Genomic DNA, 13405 nt, shown 5'->3' on the forward strand with positions numbered 1-13405 from the left:
ACCCAGCTCCACCAGTGAAAGCAACCTTGTCAGTAGCTCAGTTTGTGAGATGAGTCCAGTCCCATGGCATTACAACAGATTCAAGACCTCAGTTCCCTTGAGTTCCCTGTTCAGTATGTGGGTCTTCCCCAATATTTGAGGCGGCAGCCTTCAGGGTGCAAGGTGAAGCTTGTGGCCACCATGCCTCACCAGACTATGGAAGAGCGGGTGGTTTTGGCACTGTGAGAGCTGTGCCAGCAGGCCCGTGAGGCATCACCAAGGGAGAGCTCAGGCTCCACACAGAAGAGGACTTCTGATTTAGTGTGTCCTGATATAATGGCTGCAGAGCATTCTCAGATCAGAAAGCGGCACTCACAAAATATGGATCCCTGTTTAATCAGATGTGCTTCCCGAGTACCAGATTTGATGTGGCTGTTTTAATTTCCAGTTCTATGTGAAAAACTTTAGTTTTATTAAAGAGCCCTAGTCGGCTTAAAAAGATAATTAGCTGCCCACCACCAAAAGGATTTTGATGGAAAACTCTTAAATAAAGATTGTGGAAGAAGTGTTTGCCTAGGTTCAGAATGCTAGTTTAGTAGAATGGCAGTGTAATATATTAAAGAATTTTTTCCCAGGAATGCTGGATGCATTAAAGCAGCCTTGGTTGTAGCGACCATGAGATGGTAGAGTTCGGGATCTCATGTGGCAGGAACAGAATAGCTAGCAGAATCACAACCCTGAACTTCAGGAGGGCCAACTTTGGCCTTTTCAAGCAATTGCTAGGGGAAATCCCATGGGACAGGGTACTAGAAGGTAAGGGGGCCCAAGATAGTTGGTTAGCGTTCAAGGACTGCTTCTTCCGAGCTCAAGATCAGAGCATCCCAACAGGTAGGAAGTCAAGGAAGGGTACCAGGAGACCTGCATGGTTGAACAGGGAACTGCTGGGCAAACTCAAGTGGAAGAAGAAGGTGTACAGATCGTGGAAGGAGGGGCTGGCCACTTGGGAGGAATATAAGTCTGTTGTCAGAGGATGTAGGGAGCCAACTAGGAAAGCTAAGGCCTCCTTGGAATTAAACCTTGCAAGAGAGGTCAAGGACAACAGGAAGGGCTTCTTCAAATACATTGCAGGTAAAACCAACACTAGAGGCAATGTAGGCCCACTGATGAATGAGGTGGGGGTCCTGGAGACAGAGGATAAAAAGAAGGCGGAGTTACTGAATGCCTTCTTTGCCTCTGTCTATACTGTTGGAGGCTGTCCTGAGGAGCCCTGGACCCCTGCGGCCTCAGAAGAAGTCAGGATAGAGGAGGAATCTGTCTTGGTTGATGAGGGCTGGGTCAGGGACCAATTAAGCAACCTGGACGTCCATAAATCCATGGGCCCTGATGGGATGCACCCACGGGTGCTGAGGGAGCTGGTGGAAGTCATTGCTAGGCCACTCTCCATCATCTTTGCTAAGTCGTGGGCAACGGGAGAGGTGCCTGAGGACTGGAGGAAAGCGAATGTCACTCCAGTCTTCCAAAAGGGCAGGAAGGAGGACCCGGGGAACTATAGACCGGTCAGCCTCACCTCCATCTCCGGAAAGGTGATGGAACAACTTGTTCTTGGTGCTGTCTCTAGGCACATCAAGGATAAGGGGATCATTAGGGGCACTCAGCATGGCTTCACCAAGGGGAAGTCTTGCTCAACCAACTTGATAGCCTTTTATGAGGATGTAACCCGGTGGATAGATGATGGTAAAGCTGTGGATGTGGTCTATCTCGATTTCAGTAAAGCGTTTGACACGGTCTCCCACAGCATCCTCGCAGCTAAACTGGGGAAGTGTGGTCTGGATGATCGGGTAGTGAGGTGGATTGTGAACTGGCTGAAGGAAAGAAGCCAGAGAGTAGTGGTCAGCGGGACAGAGTCCAGTTGGAGGTCTGTGTCTAGCGGAGTTCCGCAAGGGTCGGTACTGGGACCAGTTCTATTCAATATATTCATTAATGACTTGGATGAGGGATTAGAGTGTGCTGTCAGCAAGTTCGCTGATGACACAAAACTGGGAGGAGTGGCTGAGATGCCGGAAGGCTGCGCAGCCATTCAGAGAGACCTGGACAGGCTGGAGAGTTGGGCGGGGAGAAATTTAATGAAATATAACAAGGGCAAGTGTAGAGTCCTGCATCTGGGCAAGAACAACCCCATGTACCAGTACAAGTTGGGGGCAGAGCTGTTGGAGACCAGCGTAGGGGAAAGGGACCTGGGGGTCCTAGTGGACAACAGGATGACCATGAGCCAGCAGTGTGCCCTTGTGGCCAAGAAGGCCAATGGCATCCTGGGGTGTACTAGAAGGGGTGTGGTCAGCAGGTCGAAAGAGGTTCTCCTCCCCCTCTATTCTGCCCTGGTGAGGCCGCATCTGGAGTATTGTGTCCAGTTCTGGGCCACTCAGTTCAAGAAGGACAGGGAACTGCTAGAGAGAGTCCAGCGCAGAGCCACGAAGATGATTAAGGGAGTGGAACATCTCCCTTATGAGGAGAGGCTGAGGGAGCTGGGTCTCTTTAGCTTAGAGAAGAGGAGACTGAGGGGTGACCTCATTAATGTTTATAAATATGTAAAGGGCAAGTGTCATGAGGATGGAGCCAGGCTCTTCTCAGTGACATCCCTTGACAGGACAAGGGGCAATGGGTGCAAGCTGGAGCACAGGAGGTTCCACTTAAATTTGAGGAAAAACTTCTTTACTGTAAGGGTGACTGAACACTGGAACAGGCTGCCCAGAGAGGTTGTGGAGTCTCCTTCTCTGGAGACATTCAAAACCCGCCTGGACGCGTTCCTGTGTGATATGGTCTAGGCAATCCTGCCCCGGCAGGGGGATTGGACTAGATGATCTTTCGAGGTCCCTTCCAATCCCTAACATTCTGTGATTCTGTGTGATTCTGTGAAAGATTACCTTGGTACTCCAAGTTGTTAAACTAGGTGTCTGTGGAAAGAGAAGCAAATTCTGTGTTCAGTACCTTGGTCTTTGCTGTACAATGCATCCAGCAACATTAATATTTACCTTGTATGTTATTTTCTCTGGTTTGGAAATGCAAATATGTACTCATAGCTATAAAAGCATGTTCGTTTTATCAGGAGGTCCAGTTCAACAAATCTTGCAATTGGACTGTTGCCACGGTCATGACTTACAGTCTAAGAGGAGATTTTGGCTATGCCATGAAATAGGACTCCAGTGACATTGGTCAAGTGTATAATAGATAAGGCCTTGAACTGAAGAGACTTAGTGAGTCAGAGTGATTTGGTAAGTGACATGTTTTTCATGGTGTCTGTGTAAGAGAGTGACTAAGAGACCCAAACCCCAGCATGAGTATGCAAATAAAAAGGGAAAACTCTTTGCTCATATCCTGACCAAATGGGAACACTCCAGGTCCAGTGTTTGGATCCCCATTTTGCCAGCCCTTTTTCAGAGATCTGCACCAAAACAAGTGGTATTCTATGGTTCTGTTCCAGTCCCTCATCCACAATGTCCATAGATTAAAGAACAGCAGGAACACTGACAGCAACAAAATACTTCCAGTCTGAGACAGAAATAATTTTCAAACAAAAGGGAGAGAAATATTTCTTCTTTGGACTCAGACCACAAATGGGGCATCTCAAGTACATGAAGTTAGAATTTAAAATGGAGATCTGCAAATAATTTCAGCTACGTAGCTTTTGCTGCACATGTTCTAACACAGAGTGCTTGCTGCAGTGATAGTGCTGCACAATAATTATTGCAAAAATAACTTCTCTCTATTCACATTCATCAGTCATCGTTATAGGGCTCCTGTAACATTAAATGCAAGTCTGCTATTAAAGTGATGGTTGTAATAGGAAAAGGAAAAGATACTGGGTTAACATCTGAATAAACAGGAGATGATCCATCAGTGATTGATCAAGATTATTTTCACCCATAATTGTTTTAATGTGCAAGTCAAAAGTTTTCTTAGTAAAGAAAGAGCAGCTTTGGGAGATGACTGAACTTGTAGTGAAATGTCATTTTAATATTTGGCTAAGCGGAAAAGCCTTATTTTAAGTTTGGAGGGGGATAGCTTAAACAGCAAACTATTTTGCTGCTACTGTTCCACTCAGGCAAACTTTCAAAGTGTAATCAAAACCATATCCATCATATAGCGTGTCTTTTCCCTGTTCTTGCAAAAATATTTCTATGTAAATCAAATGTTTTTCTTTCTAATCAGACAGAGTGCTATGACCTCCAAAGGGCACCCAGCCAGAAACTCTTCAGTTTTAATCTCAGCTCATGTGTGGCTTTGTAGCTTGTTTCCCCTATCTGAAGGGCAGCAATAGCTGCCTACATGACTTCTCATTTCCCAGGATGAGTCTTCGTTCCTGTCTGGAATGTGGAAGGGAGCGGGGAGCCAGCAGAGCCCATCGAGTCCAATATTTGGTCAGCCACTGAGGAGAGAGGAGGAGTTGTTCTGTTGAGGCCCCACTGTGTCAGGTCCTCTGCGCGTGAATGCTGACAGGCAGTACCTGATTCAGATCTGGGTACCACCTCAGTATTACTGTTTTCTGGACTTGGTTATATATTTTGTGAATATGGGAGGATTTCTACCTGCATGTCTCCACTGGATCTACTTGCCATATAAGTCCTCAGCCACCTTTAGCATTTTCTTCCCTGATAGTAGCATTTGTCCTCTCCTGAGCCCTTCTAGTTTACTCAGTAGCTATATACAGCCCTCTCCTGTAGGACCTTACTGGTGGTATAGGCCTCTCTGCCTCTGAAAGCCCATGCAGGAGAGCAAAACAGTCCTAACCAGCCCAAAGTCCTGCTCTTAGACACAACATGATGGTGCAACACAGCCTTTGACAACAAAACCTATACACAGGAAACAGGAAACTATTTTGTGTAGCAAATATTTATCCTCCATATTACTCTTAGGTCACAATTTTACCTTTAAATGCTCTGTATGACACATTTGTGTCTGTACAGTTAACATCTGAATTGAAATCTGTAGGGTCACTTCCAGGGTAGGAATGAATCTGCATGAGTAAGGATGACAAATGGCTCCAAAAAATTCAAGAGGCAAAGTGAGAGAAGATTAGAAACAGGGCAGTGCCGTCCCTGCCAGGTAAGTCCATCACCTTCTCTCACACCAGTTGCAGGAGTTTGTGACTGGTTCCCAACCCACCTGCCCTGGCCACAGCCCATGTGCTGTGCTTATCTGGTCCTTCCCTGGGCCCTGTGCCCTGTGCAGCACTGCTCATCACAGCTGTTGCCTCTTCCAGCGCCAAACCGTAGCTCCACCAGTTGGTCTTCCATCCTCTCCTCATCTGCTAGCACCTTTCAGTTGATAACCCCCCCCTTCCCTGCAAACTTTTGCCTTTGTCTTTCCCAGCCTCCATCCTCTGTTCTGGGGGCAGCACACAAAGGACAGTGCTCATGAGAGGGAAAACAGGAGGCTTGATCTGTACAGCTATTTTCTAGGTAGAAAAAGCAGGAGGGCACAGAAGACAATAAATTTTTGACTCGATGGTGTTATTTTATTTTTTTGTGCATGTCAGTTGTATATGCATCTGAATGGAATGTGCCAGCTGTATGGACAGCAAAACTTCTGGTTTCCAGGAAATTTCCTACTTTTACTTTAAAATAGCTGTCAGAGTTCTGGGGTTGGTTACATTGTTAAAACTGACCACAGAGAAGTGGAATAAATGCAAACTCTTGATTTCCACATGAAATATTAAGCAAACTTCTTAACAAAGCAAATCAGCAGAACTGACATGTGGTTTGATCTGAATTTTCCTTTGTGGTCTCTTTTGTCTCGGTCTGATTATGTTCTATACAGTCAATTGTTCTTGCCCTCTCTGGGAGTGATTTTCTTGCTTGTCTCCCAAAGCTGCTCCTGGGCTCACCTACTCTATGCTCCTTTGTTCTGTATGTTTTTCCATCCTCTCACCACTCAGAAAATGACCATCCAGTGTCTTTCTGAACATACTGTTCCTATTTCAGCCAGATTTCACCATCTTGTTCTGTCCCTTGCTAACCTTTCTCCTCTAGCCATTATGAATGTGAACAGTTATCTTGGCCTATTAGTATCTCCTTTCAAGAGTAGGAACTTTCTCCACGCCTCAAGGTATCGCAGCACAAAGTAATTTGAGATTCCCAAGTAGAAAAGACAAAGATAATACAGCTTTCCTCAGATATACTGATGCCGCACTATTCTACAGTGCTCTCAGCAGCACACTAATTTCTGCCATTCACTGCTGTCAGAAGACACTAATAATCCTGGTTCCCTTTTCAATATCAGTAACTTTCATCTCTCTACTCAGCTTGTCTTCCCCATTTTGGCCTTTTTCCTGAGCCACATGCAAAGAATTTTGATCCTTGTATTAATCTAAATTCTCTCCCCACCAACTTCTACTACTACCAGTTTGCCTCCTTCTGACTCATACCAGCAAGCTTTTAAGCCTTCCCATCCCTTAAGAAAGCCCCTATAACATTTGGTCTGGGCTCTCCGTCATCACTATTATTGCCCATCGCACCGATTTCCTGAGCTTGCTCTGTAGCGGGGGCCCCTCTGCACTCTCCTCTGATCAATCGCTCCTTTCATGTTGACAGTCCGGCTGCTTCCTGTTGAATCTCCAAAGCTCCCTTTTCAGCGAGCAAATCATGAAAGCACCTTTGTTTCATCTTTCTAGGTTTTTCACCAAATACAGTTTAAACTTATTTAAACCTTTATTAATCTTTTGCAGTAGGTAATTAACAACAGTATTACTAATGCTTTCCTTTCACTTGATAGTTTTTATGTGTTCTTGAACTTGGTACCACCTTGTGTACTAATTATTGCTTATATACTAGTTATGCAGGCCTCTTCCCCAACAGGATACCTGCTTCCCTTAGTCCACAGTGATTCCCTTTTAGTATCATGACTTCTCTTCCATGGCAGCCCAGAAAGGTCATGTCAGACTGTGATGTTTGATCCTAATTCTTTCTCCTCTGCAATCATGTCAGCTTCCACCAAAATGTATTTCAGTTGGATGCATTCTGACTGCTTGGACTGCATCAGGAGCTGTGAACAGATTATCTTGTGCCATTCTGTGGATTCACAGAGCTTAGATAGAAACTGGGACTAGAAAGGCATGGAATGTGGCACAGGCTGACATCACTGAAATTGGCTTAGAAAGCTGAGAAGACACTGGCTTGTACAGAAATGTGCCAGGAGAAGGGGAATGTGCTGACTTGCATAGCACTAAAGATAAGAGCAGGATGTCTTGGGACGCAGCAGATGATAGATACGCAAAAGGCTGCCTGGGTCAGACAGCTGAAAATGGACCTATCATCCGGAGTGTGGAATAGGCTCACAGTACTGATTCCAGACAATTTAAAAGAATGGGAGTTGCAAACAAGCAGGCTTGTTGCATAACTTAGACATACACCAGAGAATGAAGCACTGGATCAATGCCTTGCCACCAATGGAACCACAGATGTGGAGCCAGAACTACTTCACTTTCATGACTTGCCATACCCATGCTACTTCTGCCAGGATCTGGGGTAGGGACAGATGAATTTTCCCACAGTATGCTGTAAAAACATTGACAGAGCTACACAACTTGCTGCAATGTTACAAACTCTTAAGCACCGCATCTGGAAAAAATGGAGTAGAGTGAATGCATGGCTTCACTCATGCAGGCAGTTGTGCACTCCCTTTCCCTTCCAAACAGTGCTTGCCCATTATCCTGTCGTTTTCTGTTATGGTAAGCTAATAAAATGTGTGTCTATTGAAAGTCTCCCTCTCTCAAATTAATCCCATACCAGAGAGGAGCTCTGACTGGGGAGCTGAGGGCAGGGAAAATCCATGCGTGGAAAAGCAGCATGATTTAAAGGCATGGAGTCACGTGTGTTGGCATGCTTGGGCTGTAGCATAACAGCTCTGCTGAGAGGGAGCTAAAAATTGGCAAGACTGGTGTCTGAGGGTGGGGTTGGGTGGGAACCTGAGCAGAAACAAGCATAACATGTAGCACAGATTTGGTATGTTCCTATGTAACACCCCCCTCCACCACCACCACCTTTTAAAGTTATTTAGGCTTGACAAATGCTAATCCTATAAATTGGGCTGAAAGCTTGAAACATTGCTTCAGGTGCTTTGGCACTGAAGACCATTCTAGGAGTCTGAGGAGCTCTTCCACAGTTTTCTACATGTTTTAGGCCTAGGCTGTACCTGCTGTATAGGGCTTTGGCTGTTTGAAGAGGGATTAGGTCAAGAGGGAGAAAGAATGTATATGATCTGTACATTACAGTTGCTTTCCCAGGTCCAGATTTGCCCTGTGACTCTTCCCCAGCTGGTGGAATTTTTGACGTGCAGTTTCTTCCCGAATTAGGTGGTGAAGGAGTTCGTCCCTTGCCTGGACATACCTCAGCCTCATCAGCAATTAGTTATAGCTGTGATGGAGGTTACACTTACACTCCACTGGATGTATAGTGGGGGAGATAGTAGATGAAGAGCAGAAAAGAGCATCTTTCAGTCAAGCCCTCATTGCCTGTGTGATCTCAAAACCTAGAGAAATTCACCAGCTAGAAGTCTAGACCCAAGTGGAAGTGGAGCATGTAGACAGCATCTTTCTGTTATCTATGTCCTTGCAAAACATGGTATCGAAACCTAATCGACAGAAAATCAGGAAACCAGCACCTTAATCCTGTCTCTTCATTAGAGATAGAATAGTTGCCCTATGTTAAAAAAAAAAATAATAAAAAGAAAAGTTCTTTACACCTGGGATGATTTGATATTAACATGTAAATTTTTGCATTCCTATCCACCCTCTAGGTAGCCCCATTTAACTGGGGCTTATTTTCAATGACCTCTGAATAGCCTCAGAGATCATGCTGCCACCTTGAGATTTTTTTCCTTAAGCAGAGGACATGTTAAGGGTTCCCTTCTGTTTGTATAATCTTCTGTCCACAGAGTCATAACATCTATTCATGCACCAGACCTGTGCAAATGAGAATAATTAAATTCGAAGTAGGACATTTAATCCTTAATAACTCAGACCCTATGTTAGGAATTGCCATAATGACTCATGCAGCTCATGAAGTCCCATCACCCAGTTTGCATCTGCAGTTCACCAGTACTATATCCAATAAAAAGATAACACTTTGTATGTAAAAATGAGACCAATGTCAACCATGATACAAGAAGGGAAACCTCTTAATTGGACAAGAAGAAATGCCAATAATAAGGGGTATGTACAAAGTAGAAAAGGAGGTAGAAAAAAGAAAGTAATTCCAAACCCACTTTTACAGTTCAATAAGAAGGATGCTTCCTAGGAGAGAAGGGAGGCTGGCTTCTTCTGAGGAATTCTTTGCTTTGAACAAAAGACATGACTTGTGTTGGGCCTCACACTGAAGAAGCCCAATGTCAGGTGCTTCAGGAACTTCTGATTTACAGAGCCAGGCACATATACTCTTTCTGTCTTCCCTTGTCCTCCCATGAATCTGACCCTCTTTAACCGTCCAGCTTCAACAGGAAGAGCAGAAAAAGGTCTCATTCTATAACATTCTATAACAGCTTCTGGTATAAGAGCCTGGAGCCTTCTCAGACTCAAAAGGAAATTGCACTTGGTCTCTACTTGCCATATGTAAGCTCTAGATACTAAACTAGAACGCAAATGAATCTCATCAGCTGTGATTTCGCATGAGTTGCCACTGTGCTTGTGCTTAACTCAACGCTGTCCATCCTTGCTAAACACATTCAGAGTATGGCTGTTGGACTCAGCCCGTGAAGGAGCAGGACACGAGTTAGGCCCAAAGACATCATCGTATTGTACACTGCATGTGGCTTTAGGTTGGAAATAACAATGAAGCTGTTCAGCTCAGCCTAGCCTAGAACACTAGATATGTTATGAATCTTCTAGGAAAAAAATTAAAAGGCCACTCTATACAATGAGGTGTGTAAGCAATTAGGATGGGAAAAATACAGTTCACACTGTTAAGAGTTCAAAGCCTAAGTTCAGTATGGATTGAAACCTGGAAGTCTTAAGTTCCTTTGCAAAACCTGTGTGTGTCCATGCTTACAGGACATTGGTAGATGATTAAGTCATTTGTTACCTTAGTCATCTCATGTTCTTGAGAACAGAAGTTCCTTTCAAGCACTATAGGATGGAAACAGATCTTCACTTGTTAAAAAGTGAGTTGTGGGCACAGAGCCAAAATTTGCCTGTCAAACTTGTATGAGTACTGGATTTACTTGTATGGATATAGACTAGGATTTGGTCAATACAGCTTGTGCCAGTCCCAGGTGTTTTAAATGGCAATAACGTGCTGTACTCTGGCTAGAGGTTAGTGCAAGGACTGAGGGTGCCTTGGCAGTATGGTCAGTAAAATGTAGTTGGACTCAGTTCCTAGGCTTATAAAACCAGTCTTGCTGAGGCTTTGGTACTGCTTTCACCTATGTGATTCATGCTTACATAGCCACCTGCAGCTGTAATTACCTGGGTTAAGTGTGAGGCTCTCTGGAACCTCTCTGATGTCTCTTAGTAGCTCACTAATTTGTGCTACTCTAGGAATTGACTCAGACCTCATTTCTCTTTTCTCTGTGTGGAATGTCTTAGCCTGCTGACACATTTAACCCAGTCACCTCCAGCTATGCACACACGTTGGTTCTGTCCGTTCAAGCATGGTGCCAAAGCAAGACTCCAATGTAGAATGGACTTCTTTTGCAAGACATCATAATAGAAGCTGCATGAGGTGAGATGAGCTCATTTAAGCCACGGTTTCTGACAGCCAAATACAAGAGGAGTTCTCTGAGGGGGCATTAGAGCTGCAGATACACCAGAGTGCAGACCTATAGGCTGTGCAGGACAATTGATATTAAACAGCTCAATTACTTATTCATCTGTGCCTGAAAGGGTCAGCAGAAACTTCAGCACTTCCACAAGGAAACAAAATCCTTCTGGTACTTTATGAGAAGCTTTCCCTGATTCTCTTCACAACACACCAGTGTGGAAGCCTTACTGCTGCTAAAGCAGATGATAGCTGCTGAGGCTGGAAGGTAGCTCTCTCACCTGACTGCTTGGAGGGCTGTGGCTCTGCTCTAGTCAGAAGCACACAGACCATATGGTGCCCAGATGACGTATAATAGCATTTATTTAGTGGCCTGGAGACCTGATGTTCCACTGGCTGGCAAAAGAACAATTTCCCTCCAAACAACAGTTACCGACAGGTGCCAACGCTCGCGTTTGTTCTTTTGTGATACCATGCCCGTGTAACGCAGCCAAGAGCTGCATGGAGGAGCTGTGCAGACAGCATCACGGAATGATGATTAGCAACTTGATGACAGCATAAGCCAAAACACAAGATAAAGCACAGCATGTAGTTAGCAAACAAGCTACAATTGTGTCCTTTTGTCATTAGGCTGTGGGATAAGAAAGGATGAGGCGGCCTTGGAATATTTTGGTTGCCACTTCTTATCTAGAACACTGCTAACAGAAAGCTGTTAAATCAGCCTAGCCAAAGCCAGAGGTGGAAATGATGTTCTGATGAATTAGAATGGGCCCAGTGGAAGCTGGTCAAACATAGCTTTTGTCACTTCTACTGAAAAAGTGCTTATGACTTTTATTATGGAAATGCCTTAAGACATTATATTTCCACCACCAGCCCCCCTTTTTTTTGCTAGGCACTGTACAAACACAGAGGGAGACCTACGCACCTGTCTGGAGCTCTGAGAGCACTGTGAGCGTTGGCACGGAAGCTGCTCTTCAGCCAGCTTTTTTTCACGGTAGTAAGAGGAACTATGCTCAGCCTAATAGCAAAATATCTACTAAAGTCAACTCAGGAGTCTGTCTCTCTCTCTCCCAGTAAAGGCATAGCTTATTTCAGGAGTCCAAACTATTTTTGACTATGGATTACAGGATACACTAGCTTTGCCAAAACTTTCTGTCTTAACTCTGCTCTTATTTATTACTTGGCTACAGTAATAGCATATTGTATAAGATTATATAAACCAAGATCGTACTGTGCAAAGGGCCCCAATTTATTTAATCAATACGTCTCAGGTGTCTGGATGATTACATCCAAAATGCCAGGGGCAAAAAAGCAATAAAAGCAACAAGACACTAGAAGTATTGTTCAGATAGCTGTGTAATAATCTTAAGCAATTTAATTTTCTGTGTTGAAAGTTAATTACTTACTTTAGGGGAAAACCAATTTAATGTCTTCAGTCAACTAAGTGGCTAAGATTCATTAAAAGGAACCCATATTACAAATACCTTCATGCCACATTGCTTTTATTTCCAGGGATAAAACTTCTTGCCCCCTACCCCCTACCAACTTCTGTTCTAAACATTGTATACAGTCCTTTTCTCCATAGCTTCTGGGAACAACAGCTTGAAACAAACCTTTGTGGACTCTGTAAGAGCATGCCCAGATATCGCAGGTGTCTGACATCAGCTGCATATAGCAGAGAAATGCAAGGAGATTCACCAAATGAAAATTTCAATTGCCACAGAAATAAAATGGGGCAAACTGTATAGGAAAGTCATTAACATAATATTGTTTAGAGTCAGAAACTCAAGCAAGTAGTACCTTAAAAAAAAAATCATACCTCAAACAAGCAGAGTCAGGAAATGAGCCAGAATTACGTATTAGTATGTAAAGATAAATATTGGAAACTCGCATAATGTTGCTGAAATGGCCTTTTTAGGTGAGCCTCACTGAATTCAGTACAATTTCCCTGTAGAAGGAAAGCCTGTGAATAGGCTTAAGGGAGGCATGGAAGGATTGGAAGGAGAAGAAATAACTAAAATAAACACACCTTAACCTGTTCATAATAACAGCATCTCTCAAATGCTTTCCTCGCTTTTAAACTTTAAAAACCACCAGCAGGTAACAAAAAAATTCCTGCAAAGGGTGTGTGCAAGCACTAAATCTCTCATAGGTAAGAATAATCCAGAATCAGTCACATAGGTGTAAAGTACCCTTCGAGTCTAGAAAGTGGTTGTGAAAATAAACAGCCAGGACCCCTTTGTTTGATATTTGCTCTTTCTTAGCAATACTTGAGATCAGCAGTGGAAGAGGCATAATTACCTGCCCTGAAAACCTGGCATAGAGTAAGATATTCCAGGCACCACTAGTAAGAACATCAGCCAAAAGAGTCTCCTGTTTTCCTAGCATACTGACCTACTGCCCTCAGATGACAGTTTTGTCATGTGTTGCCCTGTTGCTACACATCCAGAGACGTGCACAAAATCTGATTTGCGCTTTCAGCCAAGAGCCTGAAACGTCTGATGTACTGACGTCCCAGTTAGATACTACCAGTATTCTCAAAGCTGCCATCTAATTACTCCTTAATCCTGGAGGTGCTTGAATTTTTGCTTCTCAAAATTTGCAAAGCCTGCCTTACAGCTTCTTAGCTGCTTTCTTATCTCAAGGTGAGGCCCCAGGTGTGGCACATAAAGTAGGGAAGG

The sequence above is a fragment of the Nyctibius grandis genome, chromosome 3 (assembly GCF_013368605.1).
Source record: "Nyctibius grandis isolate bNycGra1 chromosome 3, bNycGra1.pri, whole genome shotgun sequence".
In the NCBI taxonomy this organism is placed as follows: Eukaryota; Metazoa; Chordata; class Aves; order Nyctibiiformes; family Nyctibiidae; genus Nyctibius; species Nyctibius grandis.